Below are 20,856 nucleotides of genomic sequence, written 5' to 3'. Positions count from 1 at the left end.
CTTTTATTCTTTTATTCTTTTATTCTTTTATTCTTTTATTATTTTACTATTTTATTATTTTATTATTGTATGATTGTATTATTTTATTCATTTTATCATTTCATCATTTTATCGTTTTATCATTTTATCATTTTATCATTTTATCATTAATTGAGTAATTCAGTAATTCAGTAATTCGTTCATTTAGTAATGTTGTGATGTATGTATTTATTTTATTTTTAAACCAATGAATAACTATCTAAATTGACACGTTCAGCAAAATGTTTGACCAACATGGTCTTATAAGAACTGCAAAATCTCAACTATCTTTAAAAATCTTTCATCATCTTAAAAGAAAATAAACATTGTATTTGTACTCTGTTACTTGAAGGACAAACATAAAAAACCACAGGATGTACCTGTTTTAAATAACAATCTGATGTTTGCTCTGCTGATTTTGTTTGTCCATTTTTTAATCACTTAATACACAATTATTATTTTGGACATCTAAAGTTCTAAAGTCCTGTATCAATCATTTGGTACATCCAACCTTACTCATGATAGAAAATGCCAAACAATTACTCAACTGTAACATCAATCTAGCGGAACTCACCGGTACCAAAGCTGCCATTATTTTCTGAACACAGAATTGTACACACACGTGTGCGTGTGTGTGTGTGTGTGTGTGTGTGTGTGTGTGTGTGTGTGTGTGTGTGTGTGTGTGTGTGTGTGTGTGTGTGAATGGGGCACGGGGTGGTTAGAAGGGGACAAGAGGACAGAAATCAATACATTTTAACTGAAAGCCCTTGTGTAGCAGAAACCGAGACATGAAGCAGAAAAGCAGGAGACAGAAAAGAAGTGAAGAAGTTCAATAGAGAAGGAAGCAAGGAGGAAAGGCCTGTCAATCATTTTGACCTTATTCAGGAGGACGTTGCTCCATTCGTGAAGTAAAGCAAGACAACTTATTGTGAATGGGTTTTTCTTCCGCAAGCAAAATAAATAAAAATACAACCATGATGTAGAGACACATATAAGGACTGGTAACTGAAATGAAATGCTTTGCACACAAAAGTATTATGACTTGATTGATTACTTCAGCCCTTGGTGATCCTCAAACTCATTTGAAACGCAGCACAAGTGTTTTCAATAATCCCGCGGATTTAACGGCTTGTGAACACACAACGATCTTAATCAAAATGCTATCGCTTTGCTTGATTAGTTGTGACTTTATTTGTAATATGCTTATTCCGCTTGATTGTCTCACTTCTGCCAGAGCGTTTCCAATTTTGACAAGCACTGATTCATCCCTGCTGCAATTACACGTACAACCTACACATTTTCTAATGGATCACTTGCCTGTGACAGCAAAAACACTGTTTGTTGACTCCACTGCATCTCTATCATTGTGTCCTTTGTGAAAGAAGCTATCACGCATATTGAAGTTTGATGGCCACATTCATTATTTAGAAAAGTGAAATATAATTCCAAACAAAGCCCCCCCCACCCCCAACACACCCGAAAAAAATGCTGGGGACAAGATTTTTTTCTCTTTTCTTTTGTTTTTAACCAGTTCAACATTCCTCCACATAAAATCTTCTGAACTGCAGTCTTATGAAATGTTTGACTCATCAGTTTGGGTTGTTTTGCCTCAAAATATCAATATCCAATCAGTCAATTTATATTTCCACACCTCGCCAATCCACACTACGTCTATATTATACATTGTGTTTTATTACTGATTGAAGTAGTATCTTATATTGTTGTGGTTCATTGGGACGTTTGGGTAACAATGTTGCTAGCCATTTAGCTTTTATTATAGAGAAACACACACTCACGCAATTTCTGTTTAAAATCAATGACTGAAACGTATGACATTGCCAGTTTTCATGTTTATTTGGAAGTTGCCAGCTTGCTTTGGTTCGTATATCTTTGCGGATAATTTGCCAGACAGTTAGTCTTACTGCTTTACTACTAATAAAAAACTTTTAGATTTTATTTTTTTATGGATGACTTTCAGGAGCAAGCCGTCTGCTGCAGGACAACGACGAGCAATGTTGCATAGTTAGCTTGTAAAGTTGTTATGATCCTCTCATTAGCGTGGCCTAAACAAATGTATGTAGGGACAAGTCACGTGATGGCCCAAAGACAAAAGTTATGTAGTTTCCTTTGTATACGGTGCACCCAAAAACCTTCATTTTCTTCAATGGATGACCTTGCGTCTTATAATGTACACTGGTGCGCCTTATATATGAAAAACGTTTGAAAATACACCATTCAATGGGGGGGGGGCTTCCTATACTCCAGTGCATCGTATACACGGGAAAATACGGTAGTTTACGGATTATCAAAAATATGAAGCGAACAAAGTAGCCAACCTTTTGAAAGATAATAATAATTTTACGCAATATCCATTTAACTGTAAAACATGTAAACCACACATTTGAGTTTGTACTTAGTGTCCAAAATGGGTATTCAGTTTCCAATTATATTGAGAATGCATTGAAGACCCGAAATCAAGAAACCAGATCACCTGATACATTTGTTTTATCTTTTATTGATTGAAAGATTAGTAGCACAATCAAAGCTGGTATGTTCATTCAGTCATAAATATTTATGGCAACAATGTTTTCCTTCCCTGAAGATGACATACTAAATTACAATCATAATGGTCCCACGTATTTGCATGCACACGCATGTGACAAGGGTGCGAGCGGGTGAGGTGAGTAGTCGGAGCAATCAATGCACAGCTACAGCTGGTTGAAGGGGACCAAATCCATTGAACAGTTGATTTGGTTCCATTTTACCAGCTTTAGCAAAGCATTTACAAAAGTGGCTTGGGATGGGGAGAAAGTGGATTCTGGGACAGAAGGTTGTTGCAGCTGTAGAATCCATCTGGGTGGACACCTGCAAGGGCCAGACAAGGAAAAATAATATCATATTCATGTGGCAGATGAATCGAAACAAGCATGCGCAACACACTCGTGCGAATATGGAGAAACACAGTCAACACTCAGTCGCTGATAATCAGTCGTTGTCCTTGAAAAACTGCCTGTTTTGCATCGAGGAAGCATAAGTATACAAAAAAAGGGAATGGAGTGAAGATGGAGGAAGTAGATCAAGAAAATTAATAGGATAAGGGAATGCGGAAAAGGAAAGTGCAAACAAGATGAAAATGGTGGGAGGGTGTGTGTGTGTGTCTGTGTGTGTATGTTTTTTTTTTTTTTTTGGTCTTAAAAGATAAGAAACTACCAAAGTTGTACAAAACAAGGAATTCATCACCTAAACTATTAAAGGACAACCGACGCCTTCGGAGAAGTTGTGTCCATAATTTGTAATCTACAAAAAGAAATGGTCAAAAACTACAAGAACTAGGAAACACTCAGCATGAGTTTCTGCTTAGCCTGTTGACATTTGTTTATTTGTTCATCGAACAAATTACAACATTGAGCAGTTTGAAACAGCGATTCATGTCTTCATCACATCCTGGTTGGGTTACTGTTATGTATTTGACTTTGGAGCCAGCCGGTCTTCCATAAAACACCTCCAGTTGGTCCAGAATACTGCTACTCGCCTCTTAACTGGTACTCATAAGAGGGAGCACATAACTTTTGTCATCCCTTCATTGGCTCTCGATACATTTTAGAGTTCTTTTGAACATTTAATCATTTCTTTTCAAATCCTTACGTGGCCTTTTTCCACATTACCTCTCTGAGTGCCTCTGCTTTCTACTACTCACTTGCCTGATGCCCCAGGTTTGTTGATTAGTTATTATTAGAAGTTCCAAGAACCAAGCAGGCTCAGTACGGATCTAGCCTTTTCCATTGCTGGTCCCTCTCTTTGTAATGATCTCTCACTGCCCGTCATGAACACTCATCTCAAATCGCAAAACTCATTTTTATACTTCGGCTTTCGACTAAGCGTGAGACTTGATCTTTGTCCCATGTACAGCACTTTGTGTAAAGCGGTGGTTGTGCTCTATAAATACGTTTGAGTTGAAAATTGAAAACATAGAGAGAATGTCCAATTAAATACATAACACACCTAAAGCAGTTTACTATAGACTTCCAAACTCTGAACTATTTATGCTGTGTCATGTTTGCAGATGCAAGTTCCCTCCCTCAGAGCTGGCGTCTTTTCTATTCCGGGTGCGTGCTGTCCACTGCATTCCTGGCCTTATATTGAAAGAAAGGAAGGACAGGCATTGGGTGGGGACAGTTTGACACCAGCAGCGAGAGACAAGGAGGGGCATGACGCAGTGGGAAAGTCAGTCAAGGGGGTCGCAGTGGGAAGGTCAGTCACGGTGCAAGGTATCCCCGGGGACCCGCTCGCAGTACGAGTGTGTGGTGTGAAGGAACAGCTGTCTGCCAACCGCCGAGTTCACCACTTCCAAGTCAGTCCCACAGCAGACTCTGTCACTCTCGTTCACAGTCTTATTTTCCATTTCCTGGCTCGACGCCAGGACTCAACGAGCCCAACATCCCCATCACTCACACAGCTCTGAGTGTCGGCTTCTGTTTTCCCTCAGCTTCCCTCTCAGCCTTCTCCCATAATCAACCCAGAGCAAATCTCAGCGAGCGACCCGCTGTCCAGTTACAGTATGAGAGCGACACGGGCGAGGCCTTGCCTAACCTCAATGCGCCACATCCTCGAGAGCGTTGATTGAACGAGAGCGTTGGTCTCGCTCTCGTTGCGACCAACTATCAAGAGGCCCGGGCAACAGCGAGCCCGTCGTTACGTAATATCCATTAAAATCCACTTAAGAAGGTAATAATCTCGGGAACGCTCGAATGAAGCACATATAGACATGGTATCCTAATGATAGCGCATGTCTGATGAGAGTGTCTGCCAGTTTGGTAATTAACTTAATGCAATGCCCACTATAGCAATGAAAAAACCATTGACCTGTGGTCAGCTTTATCTTCCGGGCACGATTCCTCCTTGTTTTATCTAGATTAGTTAAAGAAAATAGGAATTAAAAACAGAAGTGCTCTGTCCATATTTAGTTTATATAGTAAATAGTTACTCTATTGGTGATTGGTGAAAAACACATACAGTTAAAAAGGATGATTTTGAGTTCAAGTAAATATTTATTCGATGATTCAAATGACCGTATTTTCTGCACTATAAGGCACACCTAAAAGCCTTCACTTTCTTTCAAAAGCTGACTGTGCACCTTATAATCAATCCTATGCCAATTATACAACTTACGACCTGGTTCCGTTCTGACAAAATGGTCGTAAGTCAAACGATCGTAAATCGAAATGCATTCTATATGACTGACGCGAGGTTTATATGGCAGAATAGTATACGATCTCAATCTGTTGTTGTTAAAGAACTTTTTCTATTAAATACTATTATATACCAAACTGCTTACTGTTCAATTATAAATCTTATAACTTTTAGTGTCATTTTTATCATTTTATATTTTGTATTATCGATTTTTATGACTGTGTCGTTCTGCAGACCCAAATACGCACGGCTTCCCACGCATACGCGCTGTTGAAAAATCGGTCTTCCTGCTAACGGAGTAGCCAGAAGAGGTCGGCCAACACACACGCTCGGACTTAGGCGGACACTGAAGAAAAAAGTCTCAAAGAGGCGATGGCGGCGTGTGCCCAACGCGGGGTTCTCGTTGCGGCGATCCCGCGCATCCGTGCACCCGAGCGGCGACGGCCGACCCACCTCAGCCCTCTGCCCACCGCCTCGGCAACGGTGGACACTTCCCCCCCCCTCCCCGCCGATGCCATTGTGATAGGAAACGCAACACCATCACGTGCTGGCTGGCCAAAATTGTCGTATGCGTTTGTGAAGAAACAGTTATTTTGTATCCTCATTTTGTGCAATGCTGTAATATTATCTGTTAAGATAAATGGGGCATGCTGAATGTTGAGCGCTGCCACAACGTTACATATGGTTCCTTTTATTATTATTATTGTTATTAGTAGTAGTAGTAGTAGTAGTAGTAGTATTAAAATGATATAATAATAATATAAAATTGTAAAATAAAACAACACGTGATGACCTTGCACGGCAACATCGGTCGGCTCAGGTACTGAGAATGCTTCAGCGAAAAATGTCGGCGTTATCATTGGACATTCCATTGTGGGTTAATGCAGTTGGTGATAATGCTATCTACTTCCCGCGGCCGCTTACTTGACCTTGTGTCACTGCTGTGTTTGTCACAGAGCATACGCAAACTAACACGTGAGCACCTTTGGTCATGATTCCAGAAAAAATCTTAAATACCGTAACAGTCCAGGACCTTATTGAATGACTATATTTGTGCGGTGTTTATTTTGTTGGTTTTACATCATAACGATTTAATGCTAAAAGCTCTTTAATTCCTTCACATTTTAATCGAACAGCAACACTCCGCAGACAATCAATAGCTATTTAGATAATATATTTAATGAAATCCACTCCTCATTGGTACACACTTGACCCGCCTTTCTTTGAGGATGGTCACACTTTGCAATTCATTTTTGGCATTTGGAACATTTCAGGATTTAAGAATCTTGATCTACAGAAAAAGGTGTATCAATCTAAAACATCACACATTTTACAGAACATCAGCAAGTTTGGTTATTCTACAAAATGTTAGCAAAGAATAATGAGCAATGTTTATTGATTGGCAGACACACACAGAGCATACTGCACCAAAAAGTGGACATTAATTTCTCTGCCAAGGAGATTTATTTATTTATTTATTTATTTATTTATTTATTTATTTATTTATTTATGTATTTATGTATTTATTTATTTATTTATTTATATTTGTTTATTTATTATGTATTATTTGTGTATTAATTTAGTAATATTTGTATATATCTTATGTATATTTGTGTGTTTATTTATCTATTTGTTTATTTGTTTGTTTCATTTATTTATGTGTTTGTTTGTTTGTTTGTTTGTTTGTTTGTTTGTTTGTTTGTTTGTTTGTTTGTTTGTTTGTTTGTTTGTTTGGTTGGTTGGTTGTGTACCCACGAGAGACATGTCTTGGTGAAGTATGAGCATAGCCTAATTTCCAAATTGTGATGTTTTCAAGGCACACATGATTTCCTTTGAGGTCCATTTGTAAAATGGCTTTGAATGTGAAATTATATTGTGTCATGGATCCAGACGTTAAAATTATCATCACCACTGATGAGTTCAAATGTCACTTTAGATGTCTATGTTTCAAGTTTTTTTTAATCATTGCAACAGATTATAGTTAATTCTATTTTCTAAACAGGCTTCACTGTTCATTGCGGGATGTAAATACTTAAATAAAGAACATAACTCAAAGCAGAGGAAGAAAAATGCTACTGCTATGAACGGTAAAAGCAATCGTTTCATTCACTGCACTCCTATGTGCTGTATTGTGTTGTTTAAAACACATAATACAGTAGATTAAGCAAGAATGTGTATTTGTGTATTTGCACTTTTTTTTCTTTTGAAAGTTTTCCTTCATTGTCAACGTGGATTAAATGCATTTTGAACGTGCGGGAGAATGATGTCACGATCCACACTCTCTAAGCTGCCGTAACCTGCCTTTTATCTTCACCTTCCTGTCTGTATCTGTGACTCTGATTCATACGCTGAGCACGCCGTGATTCCGCCTCTCCTCCACAACACCCCCCCCCCCCCACTCCCTTTCAACCGACCACCACTTTGACTTATTTAAGCTTTGCTTCATTCAAGGCTGTACCGGGGTCACATGGGTGTAATTGATGTACATTCTATCCAATGCAATTAAAAACTCAAGAAGTTACTTTTATGGACCATTGATAGGTAATTCTATAGTATATAAACTTATGATCTATAAGTAGAATTTTGTGAACCTCAAAAAGTATCCCTGTCATCAAACACATGCGGATGTGGTTAAGAGTACACTCAGAAACTCACAATTGTCTGTAATCTTTCATCAATCATTTTTCTGGACTATTTATAGTTATTAGATCACCCCGGGTGAGCTGGAAGCTATCCCCGCTGACTTGATGCAGAGGTGGGATAATTGGAACTAGCATTCACACTTATATTCAAGGACAATTTAGGGCTCAGTCTCGAGTTGTGAGATGCGTGGATTGAACTTCAGTTATTGATTAATTTGGTGTGCAGTCAATACTGGATGTAATATGTGGAAGGCACGAAACATCCTAATGGCTTCCCCAAATTTATAACGGCTTAATAATTCCCTATTTCTACACAGCTACATAAAACATTAATATAACACTGAATATTTACGATGGCGATTGTATGAATGGTTTTCTATCCAAATTCATGTCGTTCGTCCATGCTGGAGTCTCAGCTGCCATTGGGAGAACGGCTATGGACTTGTTACCTAGTCAATCACAGGGTCATACAGATCAAATAATAATAACTGGATTGAAACGATTAGCTCATCTGCTAGATCTGTCGAAACCTGAAAGGATTATGAACAAGTGATTAAGGTGTGTCGGAGATGCAAATAGGCAGGATGTGGCGCTTGAGGGACTGGAGTTCCCTACCCCTGCAATTGGAACTTTTTTTAATGCAGTATAACAGTGTGGTTGACTCTCTCTCTGCATGCGCACACCTATTTGAGGTTGGAGGTGTGCTCACTTGTTTCACACTTAATGGAATTTGATCCCGCCAAGGTAATGCACTGATATGGTTGGATCCAGCGGATAGAGGGAAAGGGGGTGTGATGGTGAGAATGCATTCACTGTTCTACAAAATGGACCTCATAAATGGTACAACAGCCTGAGGCCAGCGCACGCACACCCGCTGTTAACACTAATAAAGGGTTGTTCTTCGTTTTTCTTCTTGCATACACTAAAGCTTCATGTTTTGCCGCATCTCTGCTGCTGATTCAGCGCTTTTTGCAAGCGTGGAACGCGCACTTGTGCAGACAGTAATCCAGCGATCATATACTGTAATAGTCTCAGGGCTACAAAATGGAAGCAATTATCCCAAAGCACACACCGATCTGGGGAAAAGATCACGTGTAACTCTTTATGGTTTTGGAAGATTTACTTTGAGGGAATGGTGCTTGTGCACTTTGGAATTTATATCCTTTACGACCGAGCCTTCATCTTTGATGGTTTTTCTCTTTTTTGTAGGCATATCGATCAAGGAATCCACGTGTTTCTTGTTAGCTAAAAACACACAAAATCATTTTTATGTTACCTTTGTTTACTTTTCTTCCAGTCGCTTGTGCTTTGTTTATTTTTTGTCCCCATCCTGTGCACTTCAACGTCTACTTCTGTCTCTTCTTTTGTGTTTCTCTTTCACTCGTCATGTCCTTTTCCTCAATTTCACCTTAAATATTCCTCAAATGTTCCTCAATATGTCCACGCAGTGATATATATATACAGTAAAGTCTCGTTATATCGATATTCAAGGGAGTCCGAAAAAAATATCGATATAACCGGGACTATCGATATATCCGACCCTGTTTGCATGTAATTTTCTCTGTGCGTGCTTAGAAATAGTATCGATATAACCGGGACTATCGATATATCCGATATCGATATAACGAGACTTTACTGTATATATATATATATATATATATATATATATATATATATATATATATATATATATATATATATATATATATATATATATATATAGTAAAGTCTTGATATCGTATATTTTTTTTTTTTCATTCGAGTTTTTTTTCAGTATGACAACTCTGTACGGTGTTTTTATATATATATATATATATATATATAACGAGACTTTATATATATATATATATATATATATATATATATATAGTAAAGTCTCGTTATATTGATATCGGTTATATCAATAGTACCGCTTATTACGATACTATTTCTATGAACAGAACACAGAAATAAAATCAAATGAATAAACTATTGAGTAAATAAGTAGATCAATAAAATAAATACATATATAAATAAACAATAAATAAATTAATCAATAAATCTATCAATAAATAAATAAAAACACCGTACAGAGTTGTCATACTGAAAAAAAACTAGAATGAAAAAAAAAATTCTAACCATGCACACATAATGTAAACCGACATCACACCACTCACATGCAACATATTTCAATTCATTCTATTGCCCCCTCACAAAGAATGTAAAAATCTGTCTATTTGGCCACATCCATTTCATGTACATCAAGCAGTGTCTTCCCGTAAACATTTAAGTTAGATAACGTAAAAATAATGCAAATTCAAATTGTAAAAAGCTGGTCAATGCAGGCGACATTAAGTGGCATATGGCATATCCATAGGTTGTGTTTCTTGACTCTGTGTAAGAATTGGTGGGTGGGGTCCGTTTCTGCGCACCTGCAAGCTACTGCAATGTGTTTGGTTTTATATGCCTTGCTGTCGTGGAAAACGGGAGTTGTCAGATTACTACCTATACCCGTAGGCCATCAAGGCTGTCACTGTGCAATATATTTAGAATCCATTACTCTTAAGACCATTTTATCTTACGTTAAAGTGTGTAACAAAACCATTTCTTTCTTGGATTATTATCCAATTTTTGCTCTTTATTTGGTCATGTTTTTTTTCTGTAATTGTCTTAATAGGCATTTGCTTTGCTCACCTCATGTCAGAACATATGCCGTCATCATCATTGTTTTTTTACATTTTGTTTTACTTTAGTACTACGTATCCCTTGGTTTCCGTGTATTCTTTTGTTGATGAGCAATTGTACTCCGTTTTCTTGTCTTCCTTAAATTATGCTTAAAAACTCAAGACAGCAGAACAGTGGACCATACACATGATTTTAAATATATTTCAAGATGACTTTACTAAATAATAAACATTCCAGAACAGGAACAAATGGAAGATGTGGACGCACGTATTTGAGTAAGAGGCGGAGTGCCACTATCCTCTTACTACTTTAATCAATTGACAACATTATATCGTGCACTCATTTGTAGCTCTGGTGTCGGCAGTATTGCGTGATGTACAGAAAATACACGGGGGAGACATTAGATTAAACTCCGGCTAATACAACTGTCCCAGAGCTCATTCTTTCCCTGCACGCTCAACAAAACACAGTACCTGGACGGTATTTCAAGAGTTTCATTGCGCATAGAAACATTACGGGGTGTTAAACAGGTTACATGGTGCTATTGTACAACATATGTCAAAAGAAACCACCCTATATGGTCATGAGGCTCTAGCTAAAGAAAAGTGAAACATTAAAGTGCAAATTTGTGAAGCGTTTACAAAACTAAGTTGCTGTAATTTTATTCAGTGACACAAAATGGAGAAATGTTACACACCACACACACTCACACACAATTGTCGGGGTTGGGTCCTTTGGCAGTCTAACGGTGTCTAATTCAAACAGATGTCTGTTTAATTGACTGAAACAAATGATTTCAGCATTGATTCGATCTCCATCCCAGAGTAAGGACTAATCGAGTAAGGTACAGAGTACAGAGTAAGGTCGGTGTTGTTGGACAATCTGCGGCTGGATGGATGCATGGCTTGAGGAGCCTGCGATGAGAGAAATGAGTGTCAGCGCAGAGCGTCGATGCGTATGTGGAACTGTCTCGGCTTGGAATTAAAGCGGATTTACGTGGGACAGGAGATGTGAGACAACCTATTTTCGTCAATGGATGCTACAGCTTTGTGTTTGCTTTCAATATTTAGCTTGTACCAGATATGCACATTCCACCATAACGTCCCTGATCCACTGGTGAAAAGGACACTTTGATCCTCTCCTCTATCATCTGAAAATGCCTCATACAACAAAGATGGTGCAGAAAGTGCACCATCTTGATTGATTGAATGACTGTCTCTGTCTTTTGTGTTGTGTCACGTTATTTGTTCTTTTGACATCAAGATGGGGCCGTGAGAGTGGCTGCCTTTACAGTAGCTCCTGTATTTTGTTGTTTTATTTCTTTCTTTTCTTTCCTTTCAGAACTTTGCCGCTGTAAAATGTAAATACTAATCATGGCTAATCCAATTCAATCAGCTTCTTGAAAGTCCAATGTGTCAGACAAGGGGACGCAATTGTAAGACTTTTGAACTAAATGACGAATCAAACAAATGGGTGGAATGTGGGTCAAATTTCCAACTCTAAGTAAATGATACATCTTGAAAGTGATTATTTCATCAATACTCTATATAAAAAATCAGCCACAATCAAACATGATTCGTACAGTACATTACAACAATAATGAAAATGTCAAAGTTTCATGTCATTCCACTCGATGCCTGGCGTTCACGTTTCACTTGGATATTCAGGAATATTCAAATATTAAAACATTGAAATGACAATGAAGAAAGATTTTAGGATGGTAACAGTTTGTCCGAAATTAATCAGTCCTGCCATTACATCTTATGGGACAGTTTGATTCGAAATTCGAACAACTCAGAGTCCAACCAGTTACTCAGAATTACTATTGTTTAACCTCAATGTGTGCCCGGCAGTGATGTGGTTTTAAAGAGACTTAAAAAAAACACCAGTCTAACTTTTTTACCTGGACGGCTTGTTGTGATTTCAGGTAACAAGCTATCATTATTGGTGCATAAAAGTGATAATCAATAAATGGGAATCACACAAGGATGGTGAATGGAGGCCATGGGGCTTGTAAAAGAAATAGGATTCCATATCTTCCACCATTGCTCTATTTGTAGCTGCAGTGGCCACTATCTTTTTCATTGCTGCTCTTGCGTTGGCTCACAGATGGGGAAGCAGTCAAGCAGCCGGTACCCAGGCAGCGAGGGAGAACGGGTAAAGAAGGTCGGGGCATCCCCGTATGCGTGTGCTGCATGTGTGTGTTGCCGTTTGACTTGTAAAGGACCCCCTTCCACATGCAGTCATGCGGCTACGGCTGGCTCAGCATGGTGCCGCAGTCAGCATTGTTGCATATTTAATGTCCTGATGAGAGCTTCCACCTGCTGACACAGGAAAAGTGACAGAACAATAACCGCCCAGAACTATAATACCAAGCCCATCCCTTTCCATATCATACACGGTCAAACATCAGCAGTGGGCATTACATCAATCCAGTCATCGCTTCTTTTTGTCTCAATGTCAGCTCCATGACTGCCCCAAGCATTTTGGGAATGGCAAGTGCATCCTGCATTGTTAAATCTTTCAAATTTTGCTCAGCAATTTTCATTTTGTTTTGATCGATTTGTGGTCTATGTTTATGAAAAATTATGCCAGTCTATTTGAGTCTCATTTACAGATACAGACCGGATGACTACAAAGAAGTCTCAAGTGACAAGACATCATACATCCACTCGTCTATCACTCTCCCGTTAAACTCTTGGCCCATGCTATCCATTAGGCAAGCATTTAATCACTGTACCGTTGACCGGAAACGGCTGTCTATCACTAACGCTTCTATTGGTGGGAAAAACGGGGCAGAATACACAAGATGCTATTTGAAACTTCCCTGTTCAATAGAATGAAAAAGTACACTAAAAGGGATACACCCAACAACCATCTGTGAGGCTATGTAAAGCAAACAACTGCTGACTCGTGCTGTTGCAGCATCTCCACATTCCCACTCTGTTAATATTTATATAGCGCCGAATCCACTGGATTCAACCGGACCTCATCAGTCAGGGCATGCATACTGTAAGATTTGTAGAAATGTACAGTACAACTGCACGTTTACTCAAAATGTTGCAGTCATTTTGCAGACAGGTACATGATGAGACAACTGGTTGGCTGTCAAATGTCCCGACCAGAGATACATACTTCTTTACATTCCATAGCTGCTCTTGTTCATATGGGCATATAAAGAAGTATGTCCCCCGAGTGGGGCTTGGTGAGGTCAAGTCCTGGTTCCTTGGATCCCACTTACCACCTATTCAGTGGCATTGGCCAATCGAAGCCGGATCAACATCAGTTTCAACAAGAACAAGGTCAAATGAAACCACTTAGCACATAGTCTCGATTACACACATTAAGTTAACACAATTTCTCTTCTTTTTACCCGAATTACAATAGGGGAATAACAAAGTCAGGGAAAAAGACATCAAAGAAGGAAATTAAGGACTAAAATCAATAACTGAAACTGTGGGATGAAAAAATACAACGCAATCACTATAAATGGCGGCAAGTGGAGTTCAATTTGAACTCAAAAATGAACTTGATTGCGGACGCAAACGGATGTGGAAGCTAATCGTCTAACGGAGTGTCATTAAAATAGTGCGTCAACCAAGCGCTATCATCGGACCGGGATGCCTGTCCTCCTCATTCCCTAATAAAGTAAACTCAGGGATACAAATGGCTTGGCCATCCCTGGAGAACTGGATAATTGTCTGTAATCCTGCACTGTATTTATTTGAGCTCGGCACAAAAGGAGGAATGCTGAATAGTTTGCTTGGAATATTTTATACAGTTGAATCATCCATCCACCCATTCACCCATCCATTCATTCTCTACCTTGCTTCTCCTCATTAGTGTCACAGGTGAGCAGGAATCAAACCCAGCTGACGTGCAGTGAACCAAAGAACTGGGAAAAACCCCATGAGAGCATCAGAGAAAAGGAAGACTGTTCTGCCACTAAATTTAAGACCCAAGGTGAATTTGTGGTCAAGGTGCGTATAGTCTGTAGTGCATTTTCAGTCAAACCTCGGTTATTGACCATAGTTCATTCCAGAAAACCTTTCAAAACCCAATTTGGATGAAAAACATTTCCCATTATAATCAATGTAATCAATGTCTGCTTTTTTTTAGCATGATTGAACAATACAAAAGCACCTGCTCACAATGGAACACTACATGAGACTTGACGCAAGGAAGGGACGTATAAGGAAGCGGAGGGGAGTCGAGTGGTGCATTCAGGTGAGCTCAGTTTGGTCGAGAACCGATTTTTGGTTGTCAACCGAGGCATAAAAAAATCGTTCGAGACGTTCGAAAACCAAGGTTTGACTGTACAAGGAACTTGCAAGAAAATCTCCATGTCCAGATCATATAAAGTTGGTCGCAGGGAAAGTATAGATACTGGAAACTGGCTTTCATGTGGATTGTAGACAGATAAGGTTACGTGTGACCATCCCCATTTTTTCGCCAAACCTCCATGGCTGATATTTGACAAAAATGATAATAATTGAAAATAATTTGTTCAATGAATTGATTCTGTAATCGTTCAGGAATTTCAAAGTATGTATATTGTTGCCAAATTTTAAAATGATGTCAGATGACATAAGAATCTGACTGGCTGCACCTTGATCAAATCAGTAAAACCACATTACGCAAACTGCGGCAATATTCCGTTAAGTTAGTTTGTCTACTTTTAACCAGCAAATTGTCAGGTGTATCGGGAAATACTGTCTGTAAACAAAAACATCTGTGGAACACTCAGTGTGGCTTTAAGAGTAATGTAATGAGTCTCATTACAGAAATCCAGACAGTCATTGTTTTCACACTCGAGTGCAAATGATCAAACCCTGCCTTTTTTTCTTTACAAGTGGCCGAAAAATGTACGATAAACGATACAGGAGTTAATTTTGCAAACAAATCTAAATCCGCAAAAAGATTAAGGAATAACAACTGGAGTAACTAATTGTGGATGAAATATTCATGCTGATGAGTAAGCAGAAACGGTAATGCTAAAAGCTAAATCAGCGGCTAATCATAGGCGAAAGGAAACATTAACGCTAAGAGCTAAATGTTGGATAACTAATAGAAATCTTTTTGCCGACTAAACATACACAAAAGATGAGACCCTAAACTGTATCATAAACACTGTAAATATAATCTAAGTACCAGAATAGAAAATAGTGCTCAAAACGAAACCGAGGAGAGACCAGCGCTAAAAACGTGCGACGAAACGCACAATACCAAAACTGTAGGACAAATGCAGTATTTATGCTGATGTCAAAAAAAGTGCCGGACAGATAAATGCAGGGGCAGGCTAAAACCCAGACTTAAATCCTCGGCCTAAAAAATAAATAAATAAATAAAATTGCAGCGCTATAAATTGCGCAGGTCTTGGCATTCCTATAACATCTGGTGAGCATGTCATCCATCAGCATTGTCACACGCTTCACCTTGAGTGTGAAACGCCCAGTCGTAGTGTGTGTGTGTGCATGTGTGTGTATGTGTGTGTGTATGTATGTGAATGTGTGTGAATGTTGGGGGCTGGGCTGCAAAGAGGAAAATGAGGGAGATGTACTTACCTGCTGGCAGATGTTGGATTGCACCAACACGTACACACACACACACACGCTTGCCCTCCTCAACCACCCCTCTGCGTTCACTCCCCGATGAATCAGGAGAGAGTATAGACAGCAAAGAAAAGAAGAAATGGACATTCTTTGCTCTCCTTCTTCCTTCCTTTAGTCACCGTAGCCCAGGTTCTGCCTCTGCAGTCTATATTTCTCTTTCCTATTTGCTTCCCTCTTCCCTTTTCTCCGTGTGCAAAAGTTTGAGTCCGGCACGCATTTGCTAACCCCCATTTTAGGGCAAGCATACTCTATTTTTCTTCTTCAGTAGATATACGGAGATACGGAGATGATTGTGATGATAATAGCGTTTATAGAATTAAAGGATCAGAAAAGCTGACATGTAGACACATACCCACACACACACAACACACTCAATTTTCTCCGGGATCAATACCAATTTATAAGTAAATGGACAAAGGTCAAGCTGCGCTTTTAATGAATTGAACTATCGCCGCACTGGGTATTTAATGATCACTGTTAAAGAAAAGGTTTTGTTGCGCAATTTGCATGTGTGTTGAGCGTTTGTGAGATTCAATTGGATGAGCAGCTGTTATACACGCGCATCCCCGTTAAAAAAATGGAATTGCACCTGTCAAACGTTTACAACAAGACAGTCGTGATGTGCGAAGGTTTTACCTTGACTGCCAATGCAAAACCGCTGACATAGCACAATATTCTCATGAATAAAGGCATTTCTTTTCATGCAGAACAAATAAACTTATTTGCGTCAAATGTATTTTTTTAACAGAAATCGCGTCAGTGAATTAAACTACATCTGCACAAACGACGTGAATATGTCCCACCTCCAAAAAAATTCTTGTTGTTTTGTAAATAGGGCCATGGGGGAAGTGCACATCAGCCCTGCCCGCCCAGTCATTAAACGAAAAGTCTCAAACATAAATCACGCTCATCCTCCCTTCTTCTTTTCTTCTCTTTCATTCTCACTCGCTTTCAACGGGAAGGAACAAAGATTTCGTAAATCAACTTGTCAATGAGAGGAGAGTCGCACCAAACTGGCACAAAATCACACACAGCGTTGAAAATCATTCACAATGACATTGCAAGACTTCAGTAAGATATACAAAAAGAAAGCTCATTGTAGTCTTTGTACTTGTTTCCATAATAGATTTGGAAATGCTTCTGGTTTGCTCATCGTCATTATGCAAGCAATACTGTAAATTATGCTGCAAGTAACCATATATGGTAATATGAAATTGACCTTTTCCCCAAATGAGGTTTAATCTCTATTAAGTGAATCAGGTGACGAGAACAATGAAAAAGCCAAATTCAATATCTTGACGTGACCATCAATGTTCGACACCGTTCATCCTGTTCAAGGTTGCGGGCACCCAAAGCATATCTCAGCTGTCTTAAAGAACAACCGACGTCACTTTTTTGTTTCCCAACTGACATCAGAAAAACGTTTTATAGCATCTAAAATACCCAAAATATTGATATTTTTAGTCAAATGCAAAACACCAATAAAAATGACTTAAAGTGTCTAAAAATACTTCAATTTGAAACCGGAAGTGGCCAGTTTCAGAAGGTCCCGCCCCCATGTTCGTGGTAATCAACTTATGTTACGCTGCAGCATTTACAGCCCACTAAGGAACGACAAAAACAACTCCTTGCATGACCTTATCTGCGTTCATGCTTTTTTTCCCCCCTTCCACCTTAAGGATTTATATTTTAAAAGTCAAAGTCCACATTAAGTTTCACATCCACTCTGCATAGCGCCGATACACTCTCCGAACCTGCCACCGATGCCCACGATAACAGCTGCATGTGGAGTATAAGTAGCTCAGCCATGCCAGGCCGTGTCCTTTCGGGCCCGGAAACCTGACACTTTGCCACCTCCAGCATCTCCGCAGGACAGCTGAACACCCCCTGATCTTCACGGCATTTGCAACGTGGGTAAAATTAGCCGGTGCAACTTAAGGGAACGGAATGCATGACGCTTTTAGAAACTTTGCTTCAAACTATTATTAACCCTCACCTACCCCACATTACCCCCCTTAGGGAATGACATACACGTGTTTGTGGCTGGAGATGAGATGGAGACAAATAGAATGAATTCAGGTCACGCCTGGGATATGATGACGTTCAGCTTTGAATTTTGGAAAAAAAATCGTTAAGCAAATCTCATGGGAAGATCTTTTGGAAGAGTAGAATGATTAGCATGCTAATACATACATATAAGAATTGACAATATTTATTGATTGAGTGATTGATGGGATTATAGGACCCAAAAAATGCAAACAGGATCCTTCTCACTGGCTGAATTGTGGAAAAAAATATAAACCTGATAAATGAGCTTGTACAGTTTTTTTTGTCATATTCAAGCACAACAACGGCACTGTAAAAGTTAATTAAAAGACCCAAATACAACACTTGACCTTTTCACCCTAACTAAATGTGCCTAAGCGGCATTTTCAACCATGTTCACAAGTCTGACACAGGATCTCTCAAATGTTTGCGTAATCGACTACAAGTTACACACGTTGACAAACTGCTATGATTTCAGCAGCGTCCAACCACGCAGTGTCACACACTCCTAGGCGTTAAGCACAAATGCTTCAAAAAGTCCACTTTTTTTTCCATCATGCAAATAAAGAGACTCTTCCGGACTTACCGGAATCCAAGTGGTCCAGATGAGGCTGGCGGCCCGTACAGAGTGAGGCGGTCGCTGCAGGCGGTGGCTTTCCTTCCTTCTCCTCCTCCTTGCTGGGAGCTGATTCAGCGATGGAGAGTTGAAGGATGCGGAGAGGAAGAGGAGTGAAAGAGAGGACATGGAGGGAAAAGGAAAGGGTCATGGGGCTTGCCTCTCTCTCTCTCACTCTCTCACTTACTCTCTCACTTACTCTTTCTCTTGATGGTTATAATGAGAGAGGAGGAGGAGGCAGGAAGAAAGGAAGGAAGGACGGAAGGGGGGAAAAATGAGAAGGTGGAGGGTGACCCGGCAGAGGCAGAAATTGATGGCAAAAAAAAGAGGCGAGCAAAAGAGAGGTTTGTCTAAGTGGAATGTTTGTGAAGTGATGACCGAGCACTAAAATGTGTCAGCTGTCCATCCATATTGAACGGAGGGCAAGCGGATGAGGAGGCTGAGGAAGAAAAGAAGGAGATGGAGCGAGTTAGTCGTGAACGTTGAAGGACAAATGAGGACGAGAACGAATGCTGGTAGCAAGGGTGAGGAGAAGGGTGGAACAATTTAGAGCAATTACAAAGCAAAACTACTTACTTGTAAGCGGGATTTATAAAAATCTAATTACGGGCAGTTGAGACACTTGTTTTGTGCAGATCAAATTTCCAGTGCATCGCCACATGCTAAAATAATGAAATGGTACTAAAAATGAAGTCTGGTTCCATTGTCAGGATTTTGTTTCCACCCCTGATATGAAAATAGTAAAACACATTCTCATTGTTGAAAAAAAAAAACAGATTAAATAATTGAAGGTATGTTGATTTCATGACGAACAGTTAAAAACACTTTTTAATGATCAGGAGCCTCGACTTCTGCGAGAAAAAAAAATCTCAATTATTGCTTACTCTCTTTGTTGGCCTTGTTCCTCCTTTTGCCATCATATTCCTCTTAGACACCCCTTCAAAAAATTAAAAACAGCCTCCGAAAAAATACATTCTTAACAATGTTATGATTAGCGGTGTTAAAGATTTTGCAAAGCAGGTTAGACAGAATGGAGTTAAAAGACAACATTTAGTCCAAAGGAGGACAAGCATGAGAAACAGATAAAAAGAGAGAGAAGTGGATGTGATCAGAGGAAAGCCTCGCTGCTCCGCCATTTTTATACCAAGGTACAAGCTCAGGGCTCACACCCCTTCACCAGCCAGCTATCCTGGCCCTGTTGCAAAGCCTTATTTAGTGAAGAGTGGCAAAAAATAGCCTCCCAAGTGGCACAGGGAGTATTTGGGGGGTGGGATGGGGGTGTCAAAGTGGGAGTGTATGGGTGGGGAAGACTTGAGGTGAGAAAGGATGCCAGTCAATGGAGCTCGTGCTGCTGTTGACGTTGCTGATGCTAACCGTTTCAGTCCATTGATCTTTTAGCAAGCAAATGTCCTTTCCTCACTATCTGGACACCTTGATAGGGCCAGATGAGACTCCCATCCAAAAGGAATTGCATCACAATGAAGCTACACCCATTTTCACGTGAAGCCCATAGGGCCTTATGACCAAAATAGAGCCGGATGTCGTATTTTGTAATTTGAGCCTGGAAATCAGGGTCCAGTGGATGATCCACTGGCTTGTAAAAAAGGACAAAAACATCTCTGCCACGTTGTCCTCACATGGTCTCCTCCTGTGTTTGTCAGTTGTTTGAATGTATGTTTTGTAATTTTACACCATTTTTATACATTATATTCAACTTCTTTTTTCCTGACCTTGTATTTAATGCTGAACAAAAACACATTGAGATAAATAGTCAATCATAACAATCTAAACATGGATTCATCAAGGTATGTGAAATATATTGAAGAAAAAAAATGGAATTACATTTTGATTGCTTAACACAGATACATATTTTTTCTTCTTTTTTTTAAACTCCGAACCACATCAAAGTTTATCAGAAATTTTTTTGTTGTTTGAAGTACAGTAAAGTCTCGTTATATCGATATCGGATATATCGATAGTCCCGGTTATATCGATACTATTTGTATGCACGCACGGAGAAAATTACATGCAAACAGGGTCGGATATATCGATAGTCCCGGTTATATCG

General features: G+C 39.3%; 1 long non-coding RNA gene across 1 annotated transcript; it reads right to left on the bottom strand.

Moving 5' to 3' along the window:
* Positions 1-296: 296 nt before the first annotated feature.
* Positions 297-19,869, bottom strand: LOC148904026 (uncharacterized). The gene is made up of 3 exons (XR_016116091.1): positions 18,988-19,869; positions 18,759-18,857; positions 297-2,883 (listed from the first exon to the last, which is right to left on the bottom strand). It is a non-coding gene; the product is annotated as an uncharacterized LOC148904026 (long non-coding RNA).
* Positions 19,870-20,856: the final 987 nt, after the last annotated feature.

Source organism: Hippocampus bargibanti, linkage group LG01, assembly GCF_051943395.1.
Source record: "Hippocampus bargibanti isolate YZ-2025 linkage group LG01, ASM5194339v1, whole genome shotgun sequence".
NCBI classification, from domain to species: domain Eukaryota; kingdom Metazoa; phylum Chordata; class Actinopteri; order Syngnathiformes; family Syngnathidae; genus Hippocampus; species Hippocampus bargibanti.
The sequence above is the reverse complement of the archived record's forward strand: the minus strand, read 5'-3'. Positions and strand labels throughout refer to the sequence as shown.